The following is an 18,737-nucleotide window of genomic DNA, read 5'->3' as shown; positions in this document are numbered from 1 at the left end:
AAGTACAAAAATGAACAAAGTACAATAGTAAATAGTATTAACACTACGCATATATATTCACATTAAAACCAAAGAACTTTGAATAAACATTTAGCAAGTACTTATTAATTTAAACCGTGTGTCTTTTTTCCTGCGTTATTACATTAAAACATTGATGCCCTGCTGGAATTGCGAGCCACATATGCGTCAAGTGTTTCCAAACGAGTAGACTGCGATAATTTTCTTCGATATGTGGTTAGTTATTTTTGCTGGGCGCTGTGTTGCCTGATCAATGCAATTGTTTCTAGTAGTGTTGGCACCGCTACACACAACCACAGTACAATTTATCAAATTAATCCAACTTTATTAGTCTGATTTTATACACGGCACACTTTCCAAAAGTTACCAAAATAAAAAAAAAGTTGCCAAGTTACCAAGCACTCAAAAATTTACCTATTTTGGTCACAAGTGACCAAATGTGGCAACCGTGAACCGAGCGCCCATCCGATGAGAATGAAATCAATGTCCCACCGTCTGAGTTGTATCAATTTCTCTTTCGACAGTAGAGCTGGGATACTATCGATAGTACCGCCACTCGATAGTTTTCTAAACGATAGTTGAAAACATCGATAGTATCGATAGTACTATCGTCGTGAGAGATATTGAATTGAAATGCTAAATTGCTTGAAAATTAAATAATTAATAAATTTATAAAATTTATAAATTACTTTGTAAATTAAAGAGATTATATAAATTTGAGTGCATCAAAAAGAACTTCTTATAATAATAAAATAAACTTATTAATTTATGCGTCTGAATTATATATACTTATATACATACACTTGCATCCACTTGAAGAGCGACAGGCAAAATCTGAATTTATTTTTTATATGGAAAAATTAAATTCGGATTTTGCTTGTCCCTTTTGAAGTGCAAAGAAGAGAAATTGGCTATAATAATACATTTCTAATACTACAAAACAAACAAAACAAAAGATATTCGTTTAAATTGACAACTCATACTTATAAAAGTTCAACTGAGATCAAATACGGAGGCGCATATCAATACCCGGACAAAGGAAATTATTAACATTTTACCGTATTATAAGAAAACGAATAAAGTACTAATCAAAATAATAGCACCACAACATTTTTAGCAGTTTTGACTATTTTTTTGTTTGTTTAGTCTCTACTAATTTTTTACAAAAGTTGTACAAAACATAAGAAACTACAAAATCATAAAAATTGCAAGCTTTTTAATTCGAATTTCTATAAAAATTTTGTGTAAGCGGTTTTATAGCTTATTAAATTTTACTATAACTCAGTGTGAGCTTATAGTTGCTAAAAATTCCAATAACTAAAAAATTTTTTTTGCCGACTGTATTGTTCATTTTCTTGGATAAAAAAAGTAATGTAATGTCAAGAGATGTAAAGAAGAGAGAAGTTTCGCTAAAACCGACATCGATAGTTTTCAAAAACTATCGATACTGGCGATAGTTTTCAACTATCGATATTACTACTACTATTCATTAAATGTGATGGAATTTTGTTTCCTGCTTTCCACTCACAGAAAACAAAGGTTATACCTAAATAACATAGGGGTAAATATTCTCTTTTCTCCCAATGTTTGGTGTGATTTTTCCATTGTTACAAAAACTCTTTTTCGCGAAATTACGCGAAAAGAAACTGGAAATCGAAAATTACATATATTTGCGAAGTCGTGTGAAAATATCCAATTATATACTCGAAAACTACATGAAATTCTCTAAGACAAGCGTCTAATTTCAAGACCTGACGGACAAGTACTCACACTTTTTTGATAATAACACTGGATCACAAATTTTAGTTTAGTTTTTTTTTCTCCAGGCGCCACTATCCAATTGCTATGTAGAATTGCTCGGTGATTCCGAAAATCTGGTTAATTTTTTTTCTATGGATACGTTTTCGAGATATTTGCAATTTACCGTTATTCAGCTTAAAACAAAAAGTGGTTCCACTTAATCACGTATATCTTCCGAACCAATTTAACAATCTTAAAGTGAGATACGTCAAATCAAAGCTAATAAAATTTCCCAAAAAATCTTTTCATATTTTCATTTGAGCACTCGCGATTTCTTTATTTATTTGTCGATTTTCTTCATTAGTAACTTGATTTTTTTTTTGTAACAGAACAGGCACAAATGCAAAAATTTGGCACAGAACCTATTATTTTTTAAATTTTTCTTTTGTTAAAGTTTGATTTTTTTTTAATTTTTTCATTAAAAAATAAGAAAAACTGGAATGATTTATTATTAAGGTTTATGGAGAATTTTATTAGCTTTCATTTTCCGTATTTCGTATTAAAATTGTTAAATTGGTTCGTAAGATATACGTGATTAAGTGGAACCAATTTTTGTTTTAAGCTGAATAGCAGTAAATCGAAAATATCTCGAAAGCTTATCTATATAATAACAAGTAATTTTTAGCAAAAAAAACTCCATTTTTGGAGGTATTTTCAAATCGGTCCAGCTCGCTTAAATCTTAATATTTTTCCGAAATATTTTGGCGGACGTGTTAAAATATAATAAATTTTGTAATCCCGGCGGAAAAACCTCAACTTTTTTTGGTGATGCATATATATATATATATTAGACTGCATCACCAAAAAAAGTTGAGGGTTTTCCGCCGGGATTACAAAATTTATTATATTTTAAGACGTCCGCCAAAATATTTCGGAAAAATATTAAGATTTAAGCTAGCTGGACCGATTTGAAAATACCTCCAAAAATGGAGTTTTTTATGAAAAAAAATAGTTTCTTTTGAAAAAAGTCCCTTCAGATGACAAAACAGATTAGGCTTAAAAAATCAGCATAAAAATATTTAAAAATCTTTTCAACGGAATCGTAATAATGAGATTTATGATGCTGTTTTTTCACTTTTTTCAAAGATTGATTTAAGAAAAACTTAAATAACTGGGCCAAAACTATTCTGATTTAGACTTATGGGATCTCGGTAGAAAGGTATTTTTCCACTATTTTTATTTATGTGCAAAAAAAGTCATTCGTGTCTCAATGTTTTTTATTTCAAATACCAACACATCTTAATTCAACTTTGAATGATGTTCTTTCATCCTACCTTTTCTTTCGTCCTTTGGAATGAGTTTATTAGCAAAGAAATAAAAAGGGTGAGAAAATACCTCTCCAATGATACCTCACAAGTCTAAATCGGAAGAGTTTAGGTTCAGTTATTCAAGTTTTTCTTATACCAATCTTTGAAAAAAGTTAAAAACAGCATCAAAAATCTCATTATTACGATTCCGTTCAATTTTTTTTTAATTTTTTTTTAATATTTTTATGCAAATTTTTTAAGCTTAAAGCGTTTTGTCAGTTGAGAGGATATTTTCAAAAAACATCTTTAAGAAACTATTTTTATTCATAAAAAACTACATTTTTGGAGGTATTTTCAAATCGGTCCAGCTCGCTTAAATCTTAATATTTTTCCGAAACGGTCCGGTGGGCGTCTTCAGATATAATAGATTTTATAATTCCAATGGAAAAACAGTACCGATTTTTTTTGTATGGGGAGTGATGCAGTCTAATATATATACATATATATATTTCATGATCCAATGATGGTATCTAAACCAGATTAGTATGGGACCACCTCTGAGACACTACTTTTCCGATGCAAATTATCGAAATCGGTTGACGTGGTCCAAAGTTATGCGGTAACATACATAAAAAACAAACAAAAAAATATTCCGACGAACTGATAACCTCCTCCTTTTTTTGGAAGTCGGCTCAAAAATTAACTATGTGAAATTTTGTATTTATTGACTTTTTTCCCTCCCTATGCCCAACTGGTTTTTTGTATCAACGGTCACCATGACATTTCTCTACCGCAGGTGGAAATAATAGTAAACCTCCGCCGATTTTTTTGAAACTTGACATGTGCTCTAATCTTACTCGGAAATAGGAAATTATCAAATTTGGTAAAGATGGAATAATTGCCAGGCCCTCCACTCTTGTGGGCCGAAACATTAAATTTCATTCGATTTCGATGAAATTTAGTTTGTACTCTCCCTCAGTTATAAGATATGGGGAGGATTGGATCACTATAACGCCCAAAACTCACAAAAAATATGGGCCCAATCACTAAATGTGATGGAATTTTGGTTAATTTTTGTTTCCTGCTTTCCACTCTCAGAAAGCAAAGGTTATAAGTACTTTAAAATTATATACATAGGTGTTCATCATGGTACAATAATTACAGTAATTGTCTTCCCAGAGAGTTTTGCTTCACATCGAAATTCGTGCTCCCTTATTTTCATTTTGACGCAGTTCAATGCTGATTCTTTCAAATTTATTCGGCTTAGCTTTTTGTTTTCGCTCAATTTAATTTTTATAATTTTTCAAAACAAAAGAAAAAACGTTTCAAATTAAGTGAGCCATACAAATTTTGAATTTATTTACAAGCAAATGTTTTTTTCCGGCTTTTGCAAATTAAATAAGTTCTCTGCAAGAAGGTTTGTTTAAAAAAATACGTATACATATATGGTATATGGTGATTGAAAATATCCTTTTTCCCTTGCAGTAAACCTTTAAGTGTGGGCAACAATGATGTTTTTCAAATAAGGCAGATCGGAATATGCGCTCTCTGGGAAGACAATATCTGTAATTATTGTATCATGGGTGTTCATATTCTCTTTTTTTCCCAATGTTTGGAGAGATTTTTCCGTTGTTCGAAAAATTCTTTTTGCGAAAAGTTGAAAATCAAAAATTAAGAAATTCGAGAATAATAATAATAATAATAATAGATTGGCGCTTACACATATGTTAGTGTTTGGCCGAGCTTCTCCTCCGATTTGTGGCGTGCGCCTTGATGTTGTCACACAAAGCGGAGGGACCTACAGTTTTACGCCGACTCCGAACGGCGATTGTATTTTTATGAGAAGCTGTTTTTCATGGCAGAAATACTCTCGGAAGTTTGCCATTGCCTGCCGAGGGACGACCGCTGTTAAGAAAAAACCTTTTTTCTATATTTTTGCGATGTTGCTTTGACCAGGGTTTGAACCCAGGCATTGTGGAGTGGAAGCGCGCACTGCTTACCACTACACCACAGCGGTCGAGAATAACATACATATATTTGCGAATTCGCGCGAAAAAAACAAATTATACATATATTCGAAAACTACATAAAACTCTCTAAAGCATGCATCTAATCTCAAGACCTGACGGACCGGTACTCATACTTTTTTTTACTAATAATCTTTAGCATCTCCATTTCAAAGTAACTTTTTTGATAAAAAAAAAAATACCAAATAAATGTTAAATACCTTCACCAGAATATTCCACGACATTTAAATAATTGATTACAGTTGAAAAACAAACACACAATTTGAAATTGGATTTATATTGTTTTTGTTAAATATTTTGAGCATCGTTTTGCATTTCACTAGCATACCCTTTTTGCGGCCCGTCGGCAAACTGTGCTTTTTATCCGACGGCGAGTCGTTGGTGAACGTCGCCGGCGAACAAATTGTTCACCAGAACGAGTCGAACACGACGCCGATACGAACACGTTTGGCAAATTGGGTAGTTGTTCTTTATGCTTTTGAGATACTAATGTGAATTAAATTCAATACCTGTCGATATCATTTTTTTAAACTTTCCACATTAACTGCCGTTTTCTCCAAAAGGGTTTAAAATTTATCTGCATAAATTTAAATTTTTCCCAGAGCTTTCCTAGATTATTTCATGCTAACGCTCTATAAACAAGACTTTAAGCCCGGTTAATTAACTTTATGATAAAATTAAAATATAAAATAGAATTTTGAATAACATACATACATCGATCGCCAATATGTTATGTATTTGGTACGTTTTTAACAGTTAGTTTAAAGTCGTAAAATATTGTTCATGAAATAAAATAAAACTAAAATTTATTAATTGGAGTAAAAAAGTAGCATATTATGGAAAAGTAATTTACGGAGACTAATAGCAGTCGGACCGTGAAGGATGTGGTTCCGGAAAGAATGTCTTTTTAGGTACTAATTTCTTCAGGAGAAATTTGAAGTACATTTAATGTCTGTATGAACAGTTAGTAAATATCTACATACGTGGAAAAGTAATCGCATCCTTATTTCACTATAATGGGAGGGTAAAATAAAAAATATGTAGGTTGTGAAAACTTTACTACATACTAAAATCAGCATTTTCAAATGATTTGAGATCGGTAAATAGGTCTGAACGAGCAATCGCTGTTTTTTATGCGTTTCCCTATGACCAAATTATTATAAAGGTCGTAAAGGGTATCATTCCCAGTGTTGCCAGATGTTTTTCACAAAACCGTAAATCTCTTAAAAAACACTCTATTTTCGTCCAAAAAACTATAACCTTCAAAAACAGGAGAGCTTTTAAAAATTAGTTTTTTTTTATTTTATTAAACATAAGTGACAAAAAAAGGTCCATTTAAAAATAAATAACATAAACTGTTTAAATTATACTTAAATAAACAAAAATTGACTTTATAAAAGGGAACGTTTTATTGTTTTCGTTTGCCTTATTAATTTTGTTGGGCATTTGATTCGATACCTCAACTTTAGTACCTCCTGTATACTATTAAACTTTAAAATAAACGCACAACCGGAGAGAATTTCGCACAAGACTAACTTCTGGTTTCCCAGAACCTTTATTTATATATTACATAAATTCTTACTCTAAATACATAAATTATCACTTATCCTACATATTGGATCCGCCATTTTAATTTTTGAAAATTTAATATCAATTTCGAAATCAGTGACGACAAAAATCTCTGCACACCAAGCTTCATAACAATATAGACATTTTTTAAGAAATCGTCCGCCATATTGGATCCGCCATTCTGAATTTTAGAAATTTAATTTAATATTCGAAATTAATGATAATGAAAATCCCTAAATACCAAATTTCATTGAAATCTGTCAAATACATATAGAGTAAACATTTTTGTCGTTCTAAATTGTCGATTCGTCCCTATGTGCGCCGCCTCTTTTTGCCATTCCTCACGCGCCGCCGCCGAGTTACGAAGATATCGGCGCGGCGGCGGCAGCGTTCGGCGCCTAATGAATTTTGTACAAAATTTTCATGATGTATGGACATTGAAATACATCGTTTGAAGGAACTAAATAATACCCGTATAAAAATACAATTTTACGAAATGAAAATTACATTTTTAAATGAGTTTTTTTGCATAATTTCTCCATTATTTTTCCAAAAAGAGCGTAACTCAAAAAAAAACATAGGTAACATATTTTTCGATCGAAAGCGTTTACTACAGTTAATTTAGGGTCGAATACTGATAATCTAACGAATACTACAATAATACTACTTTTTAATATACATACTACAACAACAAGAAAGTTATAACACATCAACAACTTTAACCCCAATAACTCAGAAAGCAGTTTTAACAGAAGCGGCCTGGCCTCATTGCATCTAAGTCCTCAATTATTGGAGATAAAACAAAGACAAGTTGATTTTCCTGTGTATTGTTTTTTTTTTTAATATTTTAAACAGACTTTCATAAAAGGCACACAATTTTTTTTGGTAATTTTTACATTCGTAAGTATTTTATTCTGGGGTCCCACACACGTATACAAGTACTAGGTGGCTGTGTGAAAATTACGTTAGCATTCCTTAGTGGCGGTCAAACCCCAGGAAGGTTTTGCTCCCTCGCATCGCAATGTTTTCTACACAGTGTTAAAGTTCCCCCTTTTTGGTAAAAATTAGTATTACTTTTCATTACATTCGGTTCTCTTTCGGAAAATTTGTCGCTTAATATTTTAGTGGAAATTTTAACCATCCATAAGCCATTTTTTTAAATAGTGGGTCAAGAAGGACCGTTCTGGTTCGAGTTGATGGGTTAAACTTTTGGAAAAAAGTAGACCAACCAACATACATAAATTACCGCAATAACTTAACTTTTTAAATGTTTGTATTTTTTTTAATTTAAATAGTACACACGGATCTTTAGAGAACATAGAGACCCATGTGTGTATGTATGTATATACATCAGACCTTCTTCGGTTCACCCATCTATTAGCGCCAGAGCCATCATTTTAATTCAAGTAGAAAGTAACGTAATTTAAATTTAAAACTAGTTCAATGAATGAATTAAATATAATTATTATCTGAATTGGCATGGCGAATGCCTAACGCTGACGAGATGACATGATAAGATTAGTAGCCTCACGGCTCTTTGGGATCTACCTTATGAGCAGTTGCGCTCTAATCCGACGAAAGTGGTGCCTTTTGTGCCCTATAATAAACGTGAGGGTGAAGTAGCACGGTTGATTTTTAATTTACGCTTGTAAAATTATTTTTCGTACCAGATATAAGTGTTTTCCTATGAAATTAATTAAAGACTTACAGTGCAGCAAGTGAATAATTCAGTTTTATTAAGTTCTACAAATGAACATCCGTTTCATTCTCATATGAAGAACGCAACATTTTCTCAGGTTTCAGGGCAACGCAAACCAAGAGTTCCCGTATAAAAGAGAAAAAAAAACCGCTATAAGTTGTTCCTCGCACAACTCGCCACCTGATGGCTACTAAATACCGCGGTTTAAAGTAGACCAAATTTAACAGAATTTTGTAAAATAGTTTAATAATACTTATACATACATACATACACATGTATGTACATTGTTTCGGATTAAGACTGATTTTATGTGGGTTGAATCCGCAGCGGACATAAGAAGTCAAAAGTTGGCTAAAATCTTTTGTGTGGTTTGCTAAAAAACGAACCACAATTGGCAACAGAACTACTAAAAGCACTCAATGGCTCAAATTCCGCATGTATCCAATATATTATTGTGGATGTAGTTAATGGTTTTGAGGAACTTTGCATTTGCCTCCACTTGCAACTTGCAACTTTGACGTGTATTTGGAAATTCAAGCGACCATAAACCGAATTGTGACCGAGTGCTTTGAATGCAATGCTCGTATGAAAATCGTTTGCAGTTGAAGTTACTGGATATTACTTAGCCGCTGCTGCTTTGGTTGTTGGCTGTAAAGATATAAGATTTCTAAAATTCGTTTAATTGTATGTAAAAACAAGTAAGAAAGTCTAAGTTCGTGCCGAGCAGAACATTAAATACCCGGCGCAAGTATTAAATATTTGTTTTCCACCTTTCCGAAAGCTACCGCTACATGATAAGCGGGTGTATAAATATTAAGTAAACTAGCATCCTTAAATTTCGACATATTGAAATTTCAAGCATTTCTGAAATTTACCGTTATATGAAAAGCGGCCGTAATTTTAGTCCGATTTCAATAATTTTCAACGGTTTGCTTTTATGTGGCAAGCACAATAACCATACCTAGTGATAGAACTTTTTAGAAAAGTATCGATACTAGTACTCATATTTGCAAAAAAGTATCGATAATACTCGTACTTCCAAGTATTCTCAAAGCAAACGAAAAGTAAACAAAAATCAGATTGCTTTGCTTTTTTAACCTCTTCCTAGTTGTAAATTGAATAGTCACTGCTCTTAATAGTTTTAATATGATCTAAAGGAGTTTTTGGAATAAACTTCCGATAAATTAGTTTTACATGCGTAAATTAAATGTTTATAGCAAAAGGCTTATTTCCAAGTTTTTGAAAGCAAATATTTTATAACTAGTAATAATCCCCAAAAATCGGGGTACTCCGTGGTTTAAAAAATCTCCATATTTCTTTGTTCTAAAAACCACATGCATTGCTTTTGGTAGTTAACTTACTTGGTATTTACTCGATACGCCTTGCGTTAAGCAATCCTCTTGCTAGGGTCTGACCTTGAGACTTATGTATTTATTGTTATTGCGAACGCTACAATAATTTTGAATTGGCGACGTTTAAATACAAAAGCAAGTGTTGATTCGCTTTGCTTTTAATTTATATGGGATAGTATAATTCGAATCACATGTTTAAAGTCCACTAACTAACCCTTTATATGTACATAAACATTTGTATTGCGGTATCCAAACAATTACATTGTAATTCTTTAATTATTACGCGAGACCCGTAACTAACCCTTCATATGCACATATTTAGGTTGTGGATTAGCATCACAACTGCTCTAGCTTTTAGTATCATAGTCATGAGGTACAACTCCCCTACATCTACTTGCTCCTGTGGATATTCAGAAACGACAGTAGATATCGTCGCCATTTCTACTCCGGACAACATATTAACCATTTCTTTATTAACTATCGTACAGTGCTTATTTTGTGGACGCGAATTTGACCCATCCTTCAAGTGGTTTTGATTAATTACACCAGGCTGAGGTTCCAATACCCAATCGGCTAAATATCGCAAAATAATCTCTTGTGGCACTAATCTTAATTTTTGAGTCTGGGGAGAGTTCTCGCCCTTCTGTAACCCGCAAGAGATAAACATCAATGTGTAAAAATGAAAATTTTGGGAAATCAAGTTTGGAACTTTTTTCTTTCCGCATGGTATTTTACTTTCCGCATGGTATTCGGGGTTTTGGTATAACATAGACAATCCAAAGATTAACCAAGTCAACCCAATAACTCGAAACTGATAAATTTGCACATTCATGCTTAAGGCATGAGGGTGACGATATGCGAATTAAAAACTTTAAAGGCGTCGATGCTTTTTGGCATTCGCGATATTTACTCAGTACTTGTGAAAAAGTATCGAGTTCTCGATACTACTCAGTGCTCATGAAAAGTATCGATATTCTGTACTCGGTACTCGTATCGTTCTATCACTAACCATACCGAGTTTGGTACAAATTGCTGAAATGGTTAACGATATACATATATGTGATCATAAGTGGGCGGTGCCACGCCCATTTTCCAAAATTTTATCATAAGCGCATTTCCTGATAAAGAATTGTTGCAACCATCAAGTTTGAATAAATTAGCTTTAATATTTACTGATTTATCGACGATTTCGTATTTCTCGAAATTACCGTTATATGGGATGTGGGCGTGGTTATTGTCCGATTTTAAAAATTTTCGGCCATTTGGTATGCTGTACCAGGGTCAGCAACTGTGCCAAGATTGGAAGAAATTGGTGCAGCGGTTACCAAAATATACACATGTAATTATAAGTGGGCGTGGCTACGCCCATTTTTCAAAAATTTTTAATATTCTTATTTCTCGTCTGAAAGTTATTCTAAATGACAATTTTGAGAGAATTATCTTCAGTAGTTACTAAAATATCGCAGTTTTCGTATTTCTGAAAATTACCGTTATATGGGAGGTAGGCGTGGTTATTGTCCGATTTTAAAAATTTTCAGCCATTTGGTATGCTGTACCAGGGTCAGCAACTGTGCCAAGGTTGGAAGAAATTGGTGCAGCGGTTACCAAAATATACACATGTAATTATAAGTGGGCGTGGCTACGCCCATTTTTCAAAAATTTTTAATATTCTTATTTCTCGTCTAAAAGTTATTCTAAATGACAATTTTGAGTGAATTATCTTCTGTAGTTACTAAAATATCGCAGTTTTCGTATTTCTGAAAATTACCGTTATATGGGAGGTAGGCGTGGTTATTGTCCGATTTCGCCCATTTTCAATACCATCCGTCCTACGCCCAAAAGAAGTGCATGTACGAAGTTTCGTTAAGATATCTCAATTTTTACTCGAGTTATCGTGAGCACAGACGGACGGACGGACGGACAGACAGTCACCGCTTAATCGATTTCTCTTTTCATTCTGATCATTTATGTATACATTTGTCTATATCTATCTCGATTCGTTTTGCCTGTTACAAACAACCGTTATGTGAACAAAGTTATAATACCCTTGTGCCATTAGCGCACACAAGGGGTGGGTTTTGGAGTTCAAACCCCCCCTAAAGCTAATAACCTGAAATGCAAACTGTATCTTAAAGCTAAGAATCCAGCTCTCAAGGAAATTATAAGAAATATTTATTATAATTTCTGTTGCTTGAAAAAGCGCTTTGCTTTTGCTGTGAATATTCATGAGGAAATGAATATACGAGCATTTTTTTCTTGAGAGCTGCAAACTGATTTAAGAAATTTTGGTAGAAGAAAATTTCTTTTCCATTTCTCGCCCGTCGTTTTATATGAATTTTTCGTTTTTCTTGAGAGTTCAGTTAATTTTTTCGGTATTCGAAATATTAAAAAAAATTAGAAATCGTGAAAAATCACCATCTCTATCGAAAGCCAGAAACCAGAAATCGAAAAAAGGAACATAAAAGTGCAAAAATTCATGGAATCAATAAATTTATTTTTACTGAGTCTTTTTCAATATTTTTTATTAGGTACTTTTGAAAGTTGAGCGCATCTTGAGTTTATAGAACTTTTTATTAAACAAGTAGTTTTTAAGGAAAGAACACAACCGACTTCAATTCTTATATTCGAATTTAGGGGTACCGTTAATTTCTTCATGATCCAATCATCTCTAAACCAAATTACGGGACGAACCTTGAGGTACCATCTTTCTACAAAAAAATAATTATTGAAATTGCTCGGGTATAATTATGTACGTATATGTGTGCATTGCTGCAAAAAATAATTGACTGTGACGATGTTATTGGTAGTGATTAAATAATTTATAGAGTAAATGTGACTACACACGGAAAATAAACTAAGAACTTTATAAATTTATGTATATGTGCACATTAGGGTGGGTCAAATTTTTCGGGCGCAAGTTTTTCGACAAAACGCATGGTATTTTCGGTTCTACAGATAATTCCAAGAGAAAATGTTGAAGAAACTATGGGCCGTATCCATAAAAACTAAGCAATTGCTTTTTCTTAAAATTTCATACCTTTCACTCAAATTTATTTGAACAGATCGAGTGAAAGGTCTGAAATTTTAAGATAAAGCATTTGCTTGGGTTTTATGCATACGGCTCTATAAGTCGGAAACTAGTTTCTAGCCTATGAATTTTTAAATGAAAAATTTTCCTCACCAAATTATATATTTTTTTCATTCTAAATATGTCAGTTTTACAAAGTGTTCACCTTTTGTTACATTTTTAATTGATTTACCATATTTAAGACGCGAAAATACACCCCACAACGCACCACATATTGATAAGTTTTAACAATTTATATTGTTTTGTTATTTACCCCTCTATTCTAACAGAGCTAGAAAAAGTTGCGTAAACCAAGACACTACTGTTTTTATTGATGTTGATAGATAATTCATACGCCATGGCACATGAATGATACGCGTTTTCTCTCGCACGCCCGCACTGACGGAAATGACGTTTATGACATTTTTCATATGATGTGACCACCAGAATAGGCTGAATGTAGGTATTTCATCTAGTTATAATATTACTAGTGTGCTGTCAAAAGGGCAGCCCATTTGAAGAGTGTTGACTTATACTTGCAATATTGCTATTTCAACACGGCCTGGGAGTACTTTAAGGTAGGGATGTTGCGAATGTGGAATTTTAGACATCCGCAGATACGAATGCGGAAAGTGGAAGTGGAAGTGGAAAAGTTATTAATTTTTAATAATGTTTTTTTATTTAGTACTTCAATTAAAAAATTGGAACATTGTATTTAAGAAACAGTAATTTTTCTGCCTTTTCGGGTTACAGCCTGTTTCCCAGCGGGTCGTAAATCAAATCTGCGCTCGAGGCGACAAACTTGACAAAATTTTAAATTATTTTCGATTGACGCTGCACCAGTTGAGTCAGTTATATTTCTTCTTTTATTGCGGTGCAACAATTCCTTTTTGGGAATTGCATCGGGGCTGCAAATGTCGGATGTATCCTCCTGACTTTCATCTTCACAATCTAGCATCATGGCCTGGAGAGCCTGTTACGTCATCAGCGTTTTTCGATTTTAGTTTTTGTAATTCATTTTTAATCCTGTCTTCTGTGACTGGTTTGAAAAATGTGCGCTTAAAAAATTCTCTTTTGAAAGTCGTGACTGCCAGCAGAATTAGCTTAAAATCTTGTAATTCGTTAAAAAGGTACCCGTTTTGTATAATAATTTGAATTATGGAATCACGGACGATAAAGGTCTCAGATTTGCTTAGTTCCCGGGTGACTTCTTGGAAAGGTTCACCTGTAATGAATACCTTGTAATTAGTTTTTTTATAAGTTAGCTGAACTTGGCTTTTCCTAGTTGCAGGCAGTCACAATTGCTTACTCACCGCTGTCGGTACCACAAGCCATCAAATCCGTTTTGTTGTTCCATTCCATACGCTCAACGTGTTTTGATATATTTTTTGAGGCGAATGAACGCAAATTTTCAACATATGTATCGTTAATACTATTTCACATTGCCGCTGAAATGCCAAAAACCACAACTAACTAAATTTGTGTATTACCTAAAACGACGTGGGGACTTATGATTCGATGAAATGCATCATAGTCAATCAAAAAGTTAATTTAGGATTTTTAGTTAGTTACGGCTTTTTGTATTTCAGCGGCGATGTGAGTTAAGCCCTTTCCATACTATACTAACGATATATTACATGGCAAGTCCCACTCCTCAATTGATATAAAATTCACATTGAATTAATTCTTATTTAATTTGTGAACTTGGCTGTCGACTTATTTACATATAATTTCATCTTTATTTCGATGCGTGCTAATTTTGATAATTTACACAAAATTAAAATAAATGTTTTTTTTTTCGAGCTGAAAGACTAATAAAAGGAAACACGGAACTTAAGAATAATGAGTTTTATGAGAAAAAAATAATTACACTTTTCTAAGAAAAAGTAGAAAAAACTAGCGATGCATCCAGTTTTGACGTGGAATACGTCTTACCTTACGATATGGAGGTTATGCTGAAATGTTGTAGTTGTAATTTTTAGAGCCTCACGAAAACGCTTATTGCACGAGAACTAATGAAGCGATTTCAAAGAAAGGTGTGGTGTGATAAAATTCCAAACCTAACGACAGATTCATTTTTGTAAGTAAATGATTCGGTTTCCGTCGTAAAAACAGCGGCAAACATTGCCTTATTTTGGGGTAAATTTTGAGCCTTTAAAGTGTTCTAGCAACTTATGGTTAGCAGATATAACTTTCATTTTCGGGATATAGTTCTTTGGAGCAGTAGAAATATTATCGTGTACAAATTTTTATATAAATTCAACAAACATTGAGCATTTTAAGGCAAAAAATTTGCAAATTTTTTTCATTACCAAAATGCTCGAAAACTGCTCGAATTATTTTGTTTTTGCTTTCTTTAATCGAAAATTCAAGAGTTTTCCTTTCGTTTGGTATATGGGAAGTATTGGTTGATATCTTCTAAGTATGTTTATTTGATTCAAATATATGGGCATAAATGATTTCCCATACAAAATCACTTCGTCATCATTGCATGCATTGGAAGTGTGGGAATGAGACAAAAAAGTATGTATGGGTGCGTAAGTACACATTTCGGCTTTTGATAAACAAATGGAGCAATATTTATAACCTAACTAGCTTATACCCGCGGGTTTCACCCCGCGCTTTTATACAAATATGAAAAATAATTTAATGATGTTAGATTTTATTTCTGTGCCCATTTCGTTATAGCTCGTTATTTTTTAAGCGAGTTAAGGTATTTAGGCCGTTTTAAACTATGAAATTATAAAATCTCGTCTGCGCGCTAGGCCTACGACGCGTGAACGTGTAACCTTCTTGGAGGTGCCACGGGGGGTTCTAATATTTCCAACTCACATTTAGTAACCTGGCCTTGATAAAATACCACTTCTCATTACTGTAGCAAATGCCTCAAGAGAGCTTTAGATTATAAGGCCGAACCCGGCTCTCCCTTTTCCATTTAATGAAATTTATTCTGTCAGTACGGCACTTATAAAATAAATCTCCATAACAAACTTAAAATACTGCGAGAGATTTTCTATCCTTCCAGAGATATGTATTAAGAAGTTTTTAGTATGTATGGGAGGCGACATGCCTCCTTTTTTAATAACTCACATTTTTTCCATGAGCAATTGATACATTTTGTATACACAACTCCATACCAAGTTCCAGTATTCTTCCACAAACACTTCCAGGGATATGTGGCAAGAAAAAGTAAATTTGTACTGGAAAGCCACGCCCCTTTTTCTTATAACCCTAATCTTCTTCCATGAATTTAGAATTGATTTTACATACCCCAGTACCAAGTCCCAGTACTCTACCATGAACACCTCTAGAGATAAGCAGTATAAAACAGTAAATTTGTTGTTGTATAAAACAGTAAATGCGTTCCCACGACAGTCAGGTCTACGTAACCGGAACGACCCAGATTTATATCTGGCCAAGGACTGTCACTCCAGCAACACTCCCCAAAAAGTCTTTGGGGAATTTGTATTCTGCTACAACAACAACAACAAGTAAATTTGTACGGGAGGAACCATGTCCCCTTTTCGAATAACGCAAATTTGTCTCCATTAGTATGGAATTATTTTTGTATACACATCTCGGTGCCAAGTTCCAGTCCTCTGCAATAAACACCTCCAGAGATATGCAGCATAGAAAAATCAATTTGCATGGGAGTTGCCATACCACCTTTTCCAATAACTCTCATTTTTCTCCCTGAGTATGGTATTAGTTTCACATACCTACATACATAAGTATTTCCATACCAAGCTTGAGTGCTTTACCCCAAACATTAGAAGAGATATGCAATATGAAACTTTCAGTCAGTATGGGAGAACGACTAAAAATTAACGATTAAAATGTTAATCGCGTTAAAATTAATTAGTCGTAATCAACTGTACGATTAATGATAACATTTTTTTAATCGTTAATCGCTGGCTGCGATTACGTTTAATTAATTTAAAACATTAAACGTTAATCCAATTAAAAATAAAATCTGATCAATTTGTCTAGTTTGTCCGAGTTTGAAACCAAACACCAGTTATAGTAATTATTTTGTAAAACGTTTGTTGGTATATATCTTAATGAAAATGCACACCAAATTGCTTAGATTGATGAGGAAACCCGACTTAGCCATACCGCATTAACTTACTTTGTGTGCACAGGGAAATTCCAGCATAACTTAATTAATCACCAAACCTACTTGATCAAATTAAGAGTTAATGATTAAAAATTAATGTTTTAATCGCGATTACGATTAACTGTTTAGTCACATTAAAATTAATCATGATTAACTGTAATCAGATTGAATTTAATCGAATTAACTAACTGATTAAAACATCAATCGATTAATGCCAACATTGATTTCACATACATATCACTATACCAAGTTTCAGTTCTCTCCCACAAATACTTCCAGAGATATGTATGTAATATGAAAATTCCAATTTGTATGGGAGGGGCCTTGAGTTATCGGACTTACTTTCAGTCTAAGACCATCCTTCCGAAATCCGTAGTAAGTGTACTAAATTTCGTTCTGATCGGAAAACCGGTTAAGGAAGTAGCCTATTTTTCAACTCAGGTCATAAACCATCTTTGAGCAAAATTTCATTTTGAAACAGGTGGCAATTCTTAAAAAAGTAGCCTATTTTCCAGTCTAGGTCATAAGCTATCTCTGTGCGAAATGTCATGCAAATCTGTTCAGTCGTTTCCGCGTATTAATTTAATTAAAACTTTTTTAACAGGTGGCAACTCTTAAGTAAAGTAGCCTATTTTCCAATCTAGGTCATAAGCTATCTGTGTGCAAAACCATTCAGTCGTTCCCGCATATTAAATAAATTAAACTTTTAACAAGTGGCAACTCTTAAAAAAATAGCCTATTAACCAATCTGGCCCATAAGCTATCCGCGTACAAAATTTCATGCAAATCCGTTCAGTCGTTTCTGCGTGATGATTTCCCAAACATCCAAACATACAAACTTTCACATTTATAATATTATATATATATATATAATATATATATATATATATATATATATATATATAGTAAGATCACAGCGTATGTACCCGTACATATGTAAATACATACATAGGTACATATGTTGATTGCAGTTAATGTGGATCTGTTTCTATTTTTTAGTAATCTATGTATGGCTATACATATTATATACATATGTACATACATATATGTATGTATGAACACATGTATGCATAATATGCGAAAACTTTTTGAAGTGAAACAACACTTAGAAAAATACCAGTCCAAGAATAAAAGTAAAGGTGAGTACGTACATAGATAAAGAAAAGGATAAAGGCAAAGGTAAAAATAAAAACAAAAACAAAGTTGCGCAAAGATAGAGGCAAAAATGAAGACGAAGGTAAATTTAAACACTTTACTTATATAAGGGCAAAGGTGAAGGGGAATATGTATATGAAGAATATGATAAACATAAAAATAAAAACAAAGATAAATATAAAGAAAAATATGAGGATGAGAATACCCATAAAAGTAAAGATGAAGATAGAGGAAAAAAGATTAAACTAAAGGTAGTTGTAGAGAAAGGGATACAGATAGAGGCACGGAGACTCAATCTGGGAACTATTTCGGGATTTTAAAAATTCTCGAGATTCTCGGGACTTATCGATATAATAATCGATATTTTGTCGGTTTTGTGATTTTGTTATCGAAATTTTAATCGATATTGTTATTGATTTTGCTATCGGTATTTTTGGAACTGATCGATATAATGAGCGATATTTTTACCGATTTTGTTATCGATATTTTTTATCGATTTTTTTATCGATTTTTTTATCGATATTTTGATTGATTTTGTTATCGAAGTTGTTACCGATTTTATTATCGATTATTTTTCGATTATTTATCGGTTTTGTTATCGATATGTTTATCAATGTTGTTATCGATATTTTTATCGCTTTTTTTTATCGATTTTGTTGTCGTTATTTTTATCGATTTTGTCATCA

The sequence above is a fragment of the Rhagoletis pomonella genome, unplaced genomic scaffold, assembly GCF_013731165.1.
Source record: "Rhagoletis pomonella isolate Grant_MI unplaced genomic scaffold, Rhpom_1.0 Rhpom_scaffold_00002, whole genome shotgun sequence".
Taxonomy (NCBI): domain Eukaryota; kingdom Metazoa; phylum Arthropoda; class Insecta; order Diptera; family Tephritidae; genus Rhagoletis; species Rhagoletis pomonella.
This window is presented reverse-complemented; position numbering follows the sequence as displayed.